The 15,997-nt window shown below is 45.5% G+C and overlaps 1 protein-coding gene across 10 annotated transcripts in view; it reads left to right on the top strand.

Moving 5' to 3' along the window:
* The first annotated feature begins 8,065 nt into the window (after positions 1-8,065).
* Positions 8,066-15,997, top strand: part of FARP2 (FERM, ARH/RhoGEF and pleckstrin domain protein 2) — a 204,445-nt gene continuing 196,513 nt past the window's right edge. For 9 of the 10 annotated variants that reach the window (XR_004002053.1, XM_030575993.1, XM_030575992.1 and 6 more), the window contains exon 1: positions 8,066-8,219. The gene's annotated coding sequence lies outside the window, so the exon portion shown is untranslated. Of the gene's footprint in view, positions 8,220-12,483; positions 12,648-15,997 lie in introns of all 10 variants that reach the window. The other variant, XM_030575989.1, reaches the window with a different exon arrangement.

The following is a 15,997-nucleotide window of genomic DNA, read 5'->3' as shown; positions in this document are numbered from 1 at the left end:
TTAAAAGTGAACCGTAACATGTTAAAAGTGAGTTGAGCAATTTTTATCTACACCATGTTTTTTTAAATCTGTGTTAGAGCTGTGTTCGGCTCCTGCTGGGGAAAGTCTCCAGTGCAGTGTCCTAAAGGGGAATGTTTTGAAAGCCTTGTTCAGCATTGGTGTGCTGTAAGAATACTGAAACAACATGATGGTAAAAACACCAGCACTCAATCTGTAGGATAGCTTCCTCTAGGGTAGAAAAATGCTTATGAATTTCCCTAGTTGGGACCAGCAGGTTTTTGCTAACATTTAGCACATCTGATGGCATTTCCATGTGGATAATGTGGATGTGATCAGTCAGTTTTGAAAGTAGTTTCCTTTAACATTGTTTTGGTAATGCTATTTCACTTTCTCAGTCCAGGTTCACTTGGCATTAGTGGAGTCAGCACTTTTATTGGAGTTTAGTGTTTGAAAGGAAAAGTCATCAAAGAATTTACACAGGAAAATTTTGCTTTTACTACTCATCATTCATAATGATCATTTTGGATCAAAGCTCAGTTTGCCCCAAACAGTTCCTCTTTGCGTTTTGCTTATGACGGTCAGTGTAAGGATCAAATTAGAATTTATTTCCTTTGATGTTTTCACAGGCAGAAACAAACTTTGCACCATCTGGAGTAGAACTAGGCTGCAAATAAAAAAAAATATGACTAATTGTGCAGTGCTAATTGAAACTTGATTGACTTCTCTTGGCTCTCTAGGTTATTTGGTTTGGTGTACACCTGGCTGCCTGAGGAAGTTCGTATGTCCAGGGATTCAAATAGGCCTCGTCTACTCTGAGGTGTCTGCATCCAAACAGTGGAGGCTGTTCCAGTGGGTATACTTGTGAAGAGTTAGAGAGAACCCAGCTGTTCACAGAATTATCAATGCAACAGTCACTTCCCTCTACCTCTGGAATAGCAGATACACACACTATTTGAAAGATGTTATTCTCCAGGTAGAGTGCTGCTTTTGGGTCAGGACCATGATCACAGACTGGCGAGGCCAAATATATGTTTGTGTTCCTCAAACTTGGGGCCTATGGCAATGACTGAAAAACTTCCAGTTAAGGAAGGAGAATTTCTGTACCTCTGTAGCGGTCTACAACTGACACTGCAGCATTGGCCCATGAGAGAGAGAGTTCTCATGGAAAGAATGGTAGTTGCCTTGCAGAAAATGGCTATCCTGGGGTTATTCCTAGCCAATAAGTCATCAGATTGGGGTAGGACAGTGAGCTGTAGCAGGCACGTGACCAAAATGGTTGAGAATTACAGTTTGGGTGTTCAGCCTAAAGCCTTGTCTACGCAGGACATCCAGGAAAGTGGATTTGAAGAGGATAAATTAAACCACACTAAACCCTCTGAATGAGGGTATTCACAAAAATACAGATTAATTATCCTGGATGGCCATGTGTAGACAAGCCCTAAATTAGCAATGTGCAGTGCACACACTGAGATGGATGGTGGGGAACTGGGGATGGATTGCACAAATCATTGGCCTAAATGTTATCGGTTGTTTCTATTTTAAGCCACATCTTCTGTGTGTGTAGTAAATCACTTTTAATAGTTGTCTGTATGTGTCACTTGCATGGAGAGGGATTTTATGAAGTAGAGAGAATTTTAGGTGTATTAGTTGCACAATACTCATTACTATTTGCAACTCTGTTTCTATTTATATATGCCTTTTGGTTTTCTGTGGCTTATTAATCATTTTTATTTGTTCTGGTGAGGTGTTAGGAGGAGGGAGTTGCTGTTTAATTGATATTAAAGTACAGTATGATTATACTAAAAAGGCACTTTTAATCATCTACTTTGTTATACAAACTCAAGCAGTTGCAATATCAAACCAAGGTTCTATATTTAACTACAAGGGCAATACAGTTGAGTCAGAGGACCCTAGGTAGGCATGGTTAACCACAAGCTATAAGGGTTTCTGTGGAATTGGAGCCACCTGATAACCTGGCTGCTTTCAATAAACCACAGGAAGGTATGTGAGTAAGTACTGCCTCTTATGACATGGCTACACTTGCAGATATAGAGCGCTGAGAGTTAAACCAGCCCTCGGAGACCGCAGCAGGGAAAGCTTTGCAGTATGTTCACATTGTCAGCTGCAAGCGCACTAGCTTGGCCACATTTGTGGCACTTGCAGCGGCACTGGGAATGGTGCATTATGGGCAGCTATCCCACAGAGCATCTCTTCCCATTCTGGTGCTGTGGCTTGTGGGAAGGGTGTGGCCGCAGGTTGGGGGTGAACTCAGCACACAGTCCCATGAAAGTGGCTTTTCTCATCCAAAAATTCTGCAGCCACTGCTCGTCAACCCAGACTTGCATGACAGTGTGATCCCACCACTCAATGCTTGTTTCCCGAGCCAAAAACGGTGTTCCGCTGTGGTGAGCATGTCCGTGAATGCCACAAGCAATCTTGTGTTGTATGTGTTAAGCAAGTCGGCTTTCTGGGTCCTGTCTCAATGTCTCGTAATGCATCACTTTGCATCCCAGCAATCCCTGTGCTTCCATCCACATTTGGCGCCATCTTTCAACATTTTTTGTACTGCGTGCTCTGTCTTCCCTTTCGGTCTGCAATAATGGATCCCAAACTGCTGAGGAATATGCTGATGGGTCTCGCCAGCATGTCATGAATTACAGTCGAGTTACTCCTTAAGCTACAAACTGACAGTGAGGAGTCCGACGATGATGTCGACTCGCTTAACACATACAACACAAGATTGCTTGTGGCATTCACGGACATGCTCACCACAGCGGAACACCGCTTTTGGCTCGGGAAACAAGCATTGAGTGGTGGGATCACACTGTCATGCAAGTCTGGGTTGACGAGCAGTGGCTGCAGAATTTTTGGATGAGAAAAGCCACTTTCACGGGACTGTGTGCTGAGTTCACCCCCAACCTGCGGCCACTTTCATGGGACTGTGTGCTGAGCTCACCCCCAACCTGCGGCGCAAGGACACAAGATTGAGAGCTGCCCTGCCAGTAGAGAAGTGGGTGTAACGTTGCACTCTATATGATTTTATTAAAGTGTGCTGATGAGTGTGAACATAATGAACTAAAATATAATTCATGCAAAAGATCTCTTGTAAGGTATCGTTACAAAGCTTATAATCTATTGAGTGTGGTCATCATATTTGTATACATGTATCACTCTTGTATCAGAAACTAGAAATATGAAATATAACTCTGAGGGCCCATTGAAATTATGCAAATTGTGGATCATTAATGGTGCTTTGGAATCTTGATGGCTCCCAACAACCAGGACAATTAACTGTAGATGGCTCTGTTTTACTTGTAAATCTTCCTGTATAGGTGTGTGGTGGCAAGTAGGTAATGAAATCTTACAGTGACGTGATCATGTCACTTGAACTTGAATCCATCTTTTAACCTGGTGCTTTTCCATTGAGAGAGAGGGAGTGGGAATCCAGAGAGGGACAAAGGATTCCCGCCTTATGCAAAAGATATATAAGTGGGTGGAACAGAACAAAGGAGGCAGCTATCATGAGAAATCCCCTAGCTACCACCTGAACTGGACTAAGGGCTGTACCAGGGGAAAAGATTGTGCCCAGACTAGGAAGGCATCCAGTCTGTGATAGAAACTTATTGAAACATCTCTGAGGGTGACATTTTATGTGTATTCAGTTTTATTACTGTATTAGGCTTAGACTGGCGTGTTTTATTTTATTTTACTTGGTAATTCACTTTGTTCTGTCTGTAACTGCTTGGAACCACTTAAATCCTACTTTCTGTGTTTAATAAAACCACTTCTTACTTATTAATTAACCCAGAGTATGTATTAATACCTGGGGGGTGGCAAACAGATGTGCATATCTCTCTATGAGTGTTATAGAGGGCGAACAATTTATGAGTTTACTCTGTATAAGCTTTATACAGGGTAAAACTAATTTATTTGGGGTTTGGACCCCACTGGGAGTTGGGCATCTGAGTGTTAAAGACAGGAACACTTCTCAAATTGCTTTCAGCTAAGTGTGCAGCTTTAGGGCACGTGGTTCAGACCCTGGGTCTGTGTTGGAGCAGACTGGCATGTCTAGCTCAACAAGACAGGGTGCTGGAGTCCCAAGCTGGCAGGGAAAGCAGGGCAGAAGTAGTCTTGTCATATCGGATGGCAGTTTCCAAGGGGGTTTCTGTGATCCAGCCCATCACAGCGGGTGGCTATTGCAATCTGGAAACTCCAGACAGCTACTGGTCGATCGCTAACCAGTTTGGAGGGGAAAAGTCGACTGTTGGAATCGTGTTGATGCAAGTTTTCAGGGCCATTAATCGAATCCTGCTCACAAGAACCATGACTCTGGGTAATGTGCATGACATTGTGGCTGGCTTTGCATAAATTAGTTTCCCTAACTGTGGCAGGGCAATAGTTGAGACGCATATTCCAATTCTGGCACCAGCCTACCTATCATAGAACGATAGAATATCAGGGTTGGAAGAGACCTCAGGAGGTCATCTAGTCCAACCCCTTCCTCAAAGCAGGACCAATTCCTAATCAATCCTCATCCCAGCCAGGGCTTCGTCAAGCCTGACCTTAAAAACCTCTGAGGAAGAAGATTCCACCACCTCCCTAGGTAACCCATTCCAGTAATTCACCACCTTCCTAGTGAAAAGGTTTTTCCTAATATCCAACCTAAACCTCCCCCACTGCAACTTGAGACCATTCTCTCTTAGCATCCTTGGATGCAGTGCACCCGGCCCCATGGACTTGTGCTCGTCTAGCTTTTCTAAATAGTCCTGAACCACGTTTTTCTCACTTCCTTCCAATGCTGTGTTGCCCAATGCAGTAGTCTGGAAGCTGACCTTGTTTGTGAAAAAAGCATTGAGTACATTAGCTTTTTCCACATCCTCTGTCACTAGGTTGCCTCCCTCATTCAGTAAGGGGCCCACACTTTCCTTGACCTTCTTCTTGTTGCTAACATACCTGAAGAAACCCATCTTGTTACTCTTAATATATCTTGTGAGCTGCAACTACAAGTCTGATTTGGCCTTCCTGATTTCACTCCTGCATGCCTGACATCTAGCCTCCGAGTACATAAATCAGAAGGTGTATTTCTCTATGGTCCTCCAGGCACTTGTGGATCACCATGGGCATTTCATTGACGTTAATTCAGGCTGGTCTGGAAAGGTGCATGGCCTGTTCAGAAAGCTGCAAGCCAGGACTTTCTTCCCTGACCAGAAGATCACTGTTGGGGATGTTGAAATGCCCATTGTGATCCTTGGAGACCCCGCTTACCCTTCTTTTCCCATTGGTCCTTTTGGTCAGGTGCCAACTAGGTTAATTTAACTGATTAGTCCCTTACAGGTAAGGGGATTCTGTACCTCTGGCCTGGAGGATGTAGCCAAGTGATGACTCACCGGTGTGGTTCCTCCTGCTGGTTGTCCTTGGAATTAGCTCGATTCCAGCCTGGAGTGCCCTCTGCAAGCCGGTGGCTTGCCTGCCTCTCGGTGCCCTTTACCTAAGGGTTCTACCCCAACAGTACCCCCTCACTGTGGGTCTCCCCTCCCAGGGGAATATTAGAATATTAGAGTTGTAGAGCCTTCTGAATGAAAAGTGAACATGTCAAACAACTTGATGGCGTTTACTTCTCCAAAACATGCCAAGCAACTTGTGTGTTTATCGGATGCTGGGAAAACTAAAGGGGGTGTCATGTCTGTTAAATTCTAGCTGCTTGATCTTTGGATGCACATTCCTGGAATCAAAGATGATGGTTTCAAACTATCTAAAAATCTAAGCTAAGCTATTTAGATAATTTTTTTGTTCTTCGTTTAAACTCTGACTTAAAACTTTCCCGGTCTAAAAGGCACTGAAGAAAAGGATCCAGCTGAAGCATAATGGAGCAGTTCCTGAACATTCAACTAGACACAGTAGGAAGGAACTGAGGTGACTGGGGTACTTCACAAACACTGAAGGAAGGGATGGAAGGAGTGTGTGAATGTTCCAGCGGCCCCCTGCTCGTTAAACTGCCACTAGCTAAGCTGCTCCTGGTGGCTGCATCCCATGAGCAGGAATGTACAGAGGCCACTTGAAGAAGGTGATTTTTCTGCTCAATTCGAGTTGTGTATGGATGCATTAATGATGTGTATCTCTTGTTTTGTGCTAGATTTTCTGGGAGATGGCAGTGGTGCAGGGATTTCTGCTTAGGAACTGTCAAATACAATTCATGGTTTTCCTTTTATTGGACCAGTGATGGGGAGATCACTGATGATTCTCCAGGCCAAAGGAGCTTTGATGTCTATTTTGTTTGGTACATGGTTTACATTAAACAAATCTTACATTGCATGTGTGGGTTTTCTCTTTCTATAACTGGGAACTACGGCGGATCTCTGGGAGACTATGCAAGATTATTCTCAGCATTTCCTTTGTCTTTAACCTCCACTTGTTTCTCTTATTCCTATTACTTTTACTTCCTGGTTAAGGGTAGGACCTGATTAGATCACCCTATCATATAGAAAAATGCTATTAGGTGAAGAGTGGGTGAAGTTTTTGTTGCTGGCCACTGTCTGAAGGAATAAGGCCCTGACCCCTCACGGGGCATCAAGTGGGTGAAGTTTGAAATCAGCAAGGCTCCATTGCAGCACCAAGGTCCCAAATTGTAATAGTCACCTTTTGAAACAAGCATATAAGTGTGCATGAAAAAGCTGAATAACACACACAACTTTTAATGTTATGTTTTATTCAGAGCAAAACCCGTATTTCAGGATTTTTGTTTACTGGCTGAATCTAGGATCTATTGCATATTTGAATAATAACACCACAAACCACAGTATATCTTTGAAAACAGGATTGTCAGTTTCTTGGATTCCTCAATTCCTGTGGGTTTCCTCTTCATCTCCATTGCATTTGAAATATTTTTTTCCCTAATAGGCTACACCCTTCCCAGCAAGCCAACTGCCTTATATTATTGTCAGGAAAGGCTAAACATTTTTAAAGCAGCTTTAAGCCCTCACCCTGGAAAAGTACACACTGCTTATGCATATTTGTAAGTGATAGGGAAATGCATTAAATGGAGCCAACTAGGAGAAAAAATAGTCCTCCATACTAGAATAGGTGTTCTAGATACTCTTTTATTATCAGGAATATCTTTCTTGCTTATGAATCAATGAGTATGCCATACCTCCATCCTTTTGAGTGGCATTAGAGTGGTTCTTAGGATGTGAGATCGGTAAGGCCCTGAACCTGTCATCTTATTCACAGGGCCAGACTCCAGTGTCCACATAATGCCCTATTAACTTAAATCCTACTCTGTGTGCATGGAAGGGTCTGTGCATGTGGATCAGATTGTAGGCTTGGTGGTTAAGGCATATTTGACAAATACACAAACATGTCAATGCATGTTGCATATTTAAAGTGTACTGTGAAATCTTGAGAGCTTGAGTGGTATAACTATCACTGCACTTAAGGAAGTGGGATTGGACAGTTAAGAGCAGGTTTATAGAGGCCAAACATACAGCCGGGATTCACACACTTAACTTTTCTTTTAACTTTAACAAATTCTGTGTTTATTTCTAGAGGGAGAAGAAACCAGGGCAACCAGAAGAAAGGCCGACTGTGGTAGGTAGCGAAGAGTGGTTACATCTTCTAAAAGGGCACTGAGGTTTAAACATCACTGCTTTGCCTGCTGTTGCTGCATGTAAGGCCCAGCTCCGTGGCACTGTAGCAAAGCCGTGGCCACACCGTCCCTTTTCTGTAGCTTGTTTGGGGCTAGCACCACACAAACTAGGAGTGAAATGGGCAGGCTCGTGGGTGTGGTACCTAGCCTGGCATTAATCTCACGGCTCGCTCAGCTTTCCCACTAACTGTCCCCACACAGCTGGGCTCTAACTATTCCCCCGTCACAGAAAGGGGGTGGCAGCCAGGGCCAGAACTAAAAGCTGCACCTCCTGCTGCCCCCGGCCTCTGGTCTGGCCACACGCTCTTGTCAGGAGCCCCGGGCTCTCCGCGGTGCTCGGCCCCGCCTACGTGGGCTTGTGAAGGGCCAATTGGCAAGTTCCGGCCTCCCAACTTGTGGGAAGCGCGGGGGTGGCTCCGCCCCGTCCCACCAGATCTCGGAGTCGGTGCTGGCCAATTACGGTTGGGTCCGCTGGGCTCGTGATGGCCGCTTGAAGGGCGAGTGCGCGAGAGCAAGGGCCGGGATCCCGAACTAGCACGCGAGCCGGTGCGGACGGTTGGGAACGGCGGTGTGTGAGGTAGGCGCGCGGTAGGTTGCGAGGGGCTGTGCAGACAGTCGCCGTTCGGGAGCGCTGGGGCGGGGCGGGGAAGTCGCCACTCGCCCGGCGCGACTGAGCTCGGAGACCTGGTGGTTGCTGGGGCTCTGGACCTGAGCAGGGGCCACGCGGGTCTGTGCCGAACAGCCGGGCTACTCCTCCCTCTCTTCGGCCCTTCCGGGGGGGGGTGTGAGCTGGTTTCTCTTGCTCCCGCAGCCGAGGGGGGATGTGGGGCTCAGGGCCGTTGGGGCCGAGAGCGAGTCTTTGCCCCCCCCCCCCCCGGTGTGCGTGTGGGGGGGGGGCGCGGGGTTCTAGCCTCTGTCCCGGAGCCTGAGGTCTGGTCCCTACGGGGCGAGCAGCGCTTGGGGACTCTGCCCACCGTGACAGCCCCGGCCCGGCGCTCCCGGGGGGCCGCACGGGAACTGGCCCTGCAGGTGCTTTCCTTGCGATACCTCTTTCTTCCCCCCATGGGACAGGCAGAGCCAGAAGGCCGAGGGTGTGCCGGGACAGGTGGTGCCCACTGCCTTCCGTGCGTGGAGAAAGGTGCTGCTCTTATCTGTCCTGTAGTTACGGCCCACAAGCTGGGTGGGGGTGGGGAGAGCCAGGGACATGTTCATAAACAAGCTTTCCGTACCCGTAATAGTGGCAGCATCTCAGTTTCCTTGTCTGGCTGCTGAAAGTTAGGGTATGCTCATCTTCCCTGATCATGGGTGGGTAGCTAACACTATCTGGTGCCAGCTCCTTGGGGATATGGCCTGTGGAAATGTTCACTTGCTCTCTCACTAGTTTTTGAAACTTTAAAACTTATCTTCCCCCCCACCCCCCGCCAAAAAACAACAACCACACACACAACAAAAGTTGAGTGCATTTCATTGTTATAGAAGCTTCTTTTATTACAGTCTAAATTAGGGATGTAAGATATTAAATGGTTAACTGGTAAGGATTAGTCTTACTGTTAACCTGTCCTAACCATTAATCCCCCTCCCTGGGGCTGGCCACCCCTGTCATGGCCCCAGCCCATCCCCCTTTAATCTAACTGATTAAACAATATAATTTTAATAGTTTAAATGGTTAACATTTTAAAGGATATTTACATCCTTATTCTAAACACTTCTAACTGGCTTTTAGGGTTAAGCTCTCACACAGTTAAAAGTAGTGGCAGCCCTTGTTTACAAAACTTCAGTCTTTTTTTAATATAAATCATTACATTGGCACCTCTATATACTCATTACTGTAATTCTGGTACAGTATCTTGTTAAGTTTAATATACATAGGGCTTGTCTACATCACAAAGTTGCAGTGCTGGTGAGGGGGTTACAGCGCTGCAACTTAGGAGGTGTACACATCTGCAGGGCATCACCAGTGCTGCAACTCCCTGTTTGCAGCGCTGGCCGTACTCCCTTTTGTCTCGGGTGTAGAGGATCTAGCGCTGGTGATCAAGTGTAGACACTTACCAGCGCTTTTCTTGACCTCCGTGGAATAAGCAGGTATCCCAGCATACCTGAGGAAGCCTCTCTGGTAATCAAGCAGGTATCCTTCCCCGCGGTTTGCTCCGGTGTTCTCCGAATCCCCCCCCAAGCGGGTCTCCTTCCCAGCGGTTTGCAGGGGGGTTCGGGGAACGCGAGAGCAAACCGCGGGGAAGCAGGTCTCCTTCCCCGGTTTGCTCTCGCGTTCCCCGAACCCCCGTGCAAGTAGGTCTCCTTCCCCACACCCCCGAGCAAGCAGGTCTCCTTCCCCGCCGTTTGCAGGGGGGTTCGGGGAACGCGAGAGCAAACCGCGGGGAAGGAGATCTGCTTGCTCGGGGGTTCGGGGAACGCGAGAGCAAACCGCTGGGAAGGAGACCTGCTTGCACGGGGGTTCGGGGAACGCAAGAGCAAACCGCGGGGAAGGAGACCTGCTTGCTCGGGGGTTCGGGGAACGCTGGAGCAAAACCGGGGAAGGAGACCTGCTTTCCCGCGGTTTGCTCTCGCGTTCCCCGAACCCCCCTTGAAGCCGCCCAACAGCGCTGCAGTGTGGCCACATCTAACACCACTTGCAGCGCTGGTTGCTGTAAGTGTGGCCACTCTGCAGCGCTGGCCCTATACAGCTGTACTAATACAGCTGTAACAACCAGCGCTACAAAATTGTAGATGTAGACATACCCATAGTCTGTTTAGAAAGAAGTTTGCAACGTGTTATGCAGTGCTTGTGCATGAGGGGCAGTATATAAATGTAATTGATTTGCCTACCGCTGAACTTCTGGAGGCTCCTACGGAGAGAGAGGTCACAATTGTTAGTGCTCAGTTATGACATTCTACACTGTAAAACAGAAAATGAAGAAATATTGATAGTCTGTTTAAAAGAGCAAGATGTGAATGTGCCAGAGAATCAAGTTGTCATTTATAGTAGCTTATTTTCTTGCCAAACAATCTTTTTTAAAATAAATTGCAATATGGAACATTCTTCAAAAAGTTCCTGCCCATGTGTATCAAAATCATAGTGATGTTTTCATACTGACTTTGTGGGAAATGTTCTGTGTGTTCCAGACGAACCAGCTGGGAGATGCAAGGCACTTTGTAACATGTTTTTTTAGGAATTATGCTTGAAAATTCACCACCGGTTCCTTTAATACACTGCAAAGAGGGTTGGTTTTTTTTGCTTGTACATTTAAACTATTTTGCAGTTGTGATGTTTTTATAATAGCTTTAAGTTTCTTAGCTAGAAAAAGGCAGATTGCAAGTTTTTTTCTTATTTTAAAAACTGCTTCAGATTTTAAATTCTTGCTTTTTTTAAAGAAAGGAACATTTTATTTTGAATCCAGCAATTAAAAAAAAAATAAATCAGAAGTACTTCTCACTATATATAGCTGGAAATCTGTTTCCAGGTAAAATTTTAAATTTTGTTTTCCAAATTTTGTACTTATACTGTGCTCATCAGTATGGTATCTGGATGCTTTACAACATTATCTAAACATCTAATTAAAAATGGTATTTCAGAGTTTACTGAGACTGCTGACCAACTTACTGCAAAATGTGTTTCTATATATCAAATTTGTAACTTATTATGAGTTTAACACTTAACTGATAGTTTTTTAAAGTTAAATATTGATGTCTTTCCTAATAACTGATCACTTATTTAATTTTTGTACTGGAATCCCCGCTTTAAATGTTGGTGGCAGTAGAGAGGACAGATGAGGGAAAGGGAGAAAAAAGGTAAAATAGAGGGGAACATAGACAACTTCATGGCGACCACAGGGAAAGGTTTAATCGATCACATGCAGTTTAAGGCTAGAAGGGAGCATTAAATGATCTAGTCTGACCTCCTGTATATCACAGGTCATTCAATGGCACCTGGTTACTCGTGTGTTGAGTCCAAATTTCATTCTTCAGAAGACTGAATTGTTGTGTGCCATAGGCAGAAAACAAGAGAAACTGAGATGCTGTCAGTGCCGGAGGCCCCTGCAGTGTCAGGAAATAGATTACATGGGATGTGACCTGATGATCCTAGCTGGTGATCCATGCTGGGGAGGAAAGTGACAAACTTCTCAAGGTCCCTGCCAATCTGACCTGAGGGAAAACTCCTTCATAACCTTAAATCTGTAAATCAGTTGAACCCTGAGCATGTGAGAGAGAGACACCAGATAAGCATTTAAGAGAATATTCTTTATACCACCTCAGAACATGGTCCGCCCTCTCCGGTGTCCCATGTTCAGCAGTGGTCAATGCCTGATGCCTCAGTGGAAGGTGAAAAAATAAATAAATAAATAAATCCCAGAATATGTCTGGCCAATTGTGCATCAGAGAAAAAATTCCTTCTTGATTCCTTCTTGACCCCTGGAGGCAACTGACTGAAACCTGGAAGGCCTGGTCTACGCTCAGGGGGGATCGATCTAAGATATGCAACTTCAGCTGCAAGAATAGCGTCACTGAAGTCGACGTATCTTAGATCTACTTAGAATCATTTACTTCACGTCCTCACAGCGTGGGATCGATGGTCACTGCTCCCCCATCGACTTTGCTTTCTCCTCTCGCTGAGCTCGAGTTCAGCAGTCAACGGGACACCGATCGGGGATTGATTTATCATGTCTACACTACATATGATAAATTGATCCCTGATAGATCGATCACTACCTGCCGATCCGGCGGGTAGTGTAGACGTACCCAAGGTATGCAATTTGGTTATAATCACTGTCTTAAAGTGGAACTGCAAGTGTTAGATGCATGCTGAGTGATGCAGAGCTACCTGTTCTCTCTGTGGCTCCTGAAAGGAGGAACTGAACAGGGGGATTCATAGACTCCAAGGCCAGAAGGTACCACCACAGTCCTCCAGCCTGACCTTGCACCGAGCGGCAATAGAATTTTTCCCAGAAGCTGGATTAAAGGACATCTTCTTGAAAGATATTTAATCTTGTTTTAAAGGCTCCAAGCAATGGTAGGTCCAGTACCTCCCTTTCTGAGGTGTGTGTTCCAAAACTTAATCCCACTCACTGCTAGGAAACTGTTTTATGTCAAGGTTGAGTGTGTATAACTTCAGCTTCCAGCCAGTGACTCTTGTTATGCCTTCGTCTAGGAGATTGAAAAGCCCCTCACTATCAGATATTTTTTCCACATGTGATTACCTATACACAGTGATCAAGTCACATCCCAACTCTCTCTCCAATAAGCTGAATAGATTGAGCTCCTTAAGCATCATATTATAAGGTTTGTTTTTCAGGCCTATAATCATTTTTGTGGCCCTTTGAACTCTCTCCAGTATTTCTACATGTTTCTTGTAGTGTGGGCATAGAATTGGATGCAGGATTCTAGTAGCAGTCTTACAAATGATTTGTACATAAGCAAGCTCACTTCCCTAGTTCTACTTGATATTCCCCTTGATATATATCTGGTTATTGCATTAGTCTTTTTGCCATAGCATTGCACTGAGAACTCATGTTGAAGTTGTTATCCATGATTCCTAAGTCCTTTTCTGACTCACTGCTTTCCAAGACACTCCTATTTTGCAGGCGTAGCCCATGTTCTTTGTTCTAATGTGCATTACGTTGCAGTTGGCTGTATTAAAATGAATTTTGTTGGCAGAAATAATGCAGATGGCGGGGAGTGGGGCTTGCAGGAATAAAGCCCTAAAACAGGACTCATTCCCTTGAGCCAGCCACATGTGCTCTTATTCATCACCATTCTTCTCAGTGTCTTCATTGGGAGTGGCTCTGAGATATTACCACCTCCAGTGTTACCGATTAGCGGATGATAACTGCTGTACATATTTCTCATCAGAGGCAATGGGTTGTCATTACCTGATACAAGTAAGCATATGGTTTATCCGAGTAAACTTTGAGTGGAATGGGTTAGGGAGGGAGAGGGAGACTCTTTGAGGTAGCAACTTCAGTGTAGTAACTTCACCCGTCTATCGAGGTACCTGCCCTCTGATCCTTAAAATGGCTCGCAATCTTTAGGTCTTACTGAAATTGTTATGAGGGCCAAAGTTAAGTGTGAATTACCTGATAATCACTTGTCGGGGATGCTGCCTGAATAGGGGCCAAGACAAGCTGTGGCCCATTTCTAGACTAGGGGGTACTTTTTAGGGAAACTCAGATTATGTCATACTGGCACTTTGCATGCCTCACGGACAGCTATGTTAGATTGTGACTCCAATTCAGGGTCTTAGTGCTAATGTATAAAGTCCTTTATGGACTAAAGCCTAGGTGTCTTGCTTACCATATCTCCATCAGTGACTCCAAAGACTTTTGTGCTAAGAAGGGGCCCTATAACTGACTGAGAGCTTACCTAGCGATGAGTTCTTTAAAGCCTGGGCTGGGCATTTGGAAGGTCATAGAATCATAGAATATCAGGGTTGGAAGGGACCTCAGGAGGTCATCTAGTCCAACCCCCCTGCTCAAAGCAGGACCAGTCCCCCAGCTAAATCATCCCAGCCAGAGCTTTGTCAAGCCTGACCTTAAAAACCTCTAAGGAAGAACATTCCACCACCTCCCTAGGTAACCCATTCCAGTGTTTCACAACCCTTCTAGTGAAAAAGTTTCCTGTAATATCCAACATAAACCTCCCCTACTGTAACCTGAGACCATTACTCCTTGTTTTGCCATCTAGTACCACTGAAAACAGTCTAGATCCATCCCCTTTTCAGGTAATTGAAAGCAGCTATCAAATCCCTTGCCCCTTCTCTTCTGTAGGCTATATAATCCCAGTTCCCTCAGCCTCTCATTATAAGTCATGTTCTCCAGCTCCCTAATCATTTTTGTTGCCCTCCGCTGGACTCTTTCCAATTTTTCCACATCCTTCTTGTAGTGCGGTGCCCAAAACTGGACACAATGCTCCAGATGAGTCCTCACCAATGCTGAATAGAGGGGAATAATCATCTCCCTTGATCTGCTGGCAATGCCCCTACTTATGCAGGCCAAAATGCTGTTAGCCTTCTTGGCAACAGTCAACAGGCTGTTGACTCCTATCCAGCATCTTGTCCACTGTAACCCCTAGTTCCTTTTCTGCATGACTGCTGCTTAGCCACTCGGTCCCTAGTGTGTAGCAATGCATGAGATTCTTCCATCCTAAGTGCGGACTCTGCACTTGTCCTTGTTGAACCTCATCAGATTGCTTTTGGGCCAATCCTCTAATTTGTCTAGGTCCCTCTGTATCCTATCCCTACCCTCCAGCATATCTATCCTCCCAGTTTAGTGTCATCCGCAAATTTGGTGAGGGTGCAATCCATGCCATCCTCCAGATCATTAATGAAGATACTGAGCAAAACTGACCCTTGCGGCACTCCACTTGATACTGGCTGCCAACTAGATATGGAGCCGTTGAGCCCGATGATCTAGCCAGCTTTCTATCCACCTTATAGTCCATTCATCCAACCCATACTTTAACTTGCCAGCAAGAATACTGTTGGAGACTGTATCAAAAGCTTTACTAAAGTCAAGGAATAACACGTCCACTGCTTTCCCCTCATCCATGGAGCCAGTTATCTCGTTGTAGAAGGCGATTAGGTTTGTCAAGCATGACTTGCCCTTGGTGAATCCATACTGACTGTTCCTGATCACTTTCCTCTCCTCTAAGTCCTTCAGAATTGATGCCTTGAGGACCTGCTCCATGATTTTGTAGGGACTGAGGTGATGCTGACTGGCCTGTTGTTCTCCGATCCTCCTCCTTCCCTTTTTTTAAAGATGGGCACTACATTAGCCTTTTTCCAGTCATCCAGGACCTACCCGATCGCCATGAGTTTTCAGAGATAATGGCCAATAGCTCTGCAATCACATCCGCCAACTCCTTTAGCACCCTCGGTTGCAGTGCACCCGGCCCGGTGGGCTTGTGCTCGTCCAGCTTTTCTAAATAGTCCTGAACCACTCCTTTCTTCACAGAGGGCTGGTCACCTCCTCCCCATACTATGCTGCCCAGTGCAACAGTCTGGGAGCTGACCTTGTTTATGAAGAAGCAAAAAAAGCATTGAGTACATTAGTTTTTTCCATATCCTCTGTCACTAGGTTGCCTCCCCCATTCAGTAAGGGGCCCACACTTTCCTTGACCACCACCTTGTTGCTAACGTACTTGTAGAAACCATTCTTGTTACTCCTAACATCCCTTGCTAGCTGTAACTCCAAGTGTGATTTGGCCTTCCTGATTTCACTCCTGCATTCCTGAGCAATATTTTTATACTCCTCCCTAGTCATTTGTCCAGTCTTCCACTTCTTGTAAGCTGCTTTTTTGTGTTTAAGATGAGCAAGGATTTCACTATTAAGCCAAGCTGGTCGCCTGCCATATTTACTATTCTTT

The sequence above is a fragment of the Gopherus evgoodei genome, chromosome 9 (assembly GCF_007399415.2).
Source record: "Gopherus evgoodei ecotype Sinaloan lineage chromosome 9, rGopEvg1_v1.p, whole genome shotgun sequence".
NCBI lineage: Eukaryota > Metazoa > Chordata > Testudines > Testudinidae > Gopherus > Gopherus evgoodei.
This window is presented reverse-complemented; position numbering and strand designations above follow the sequence as displayed.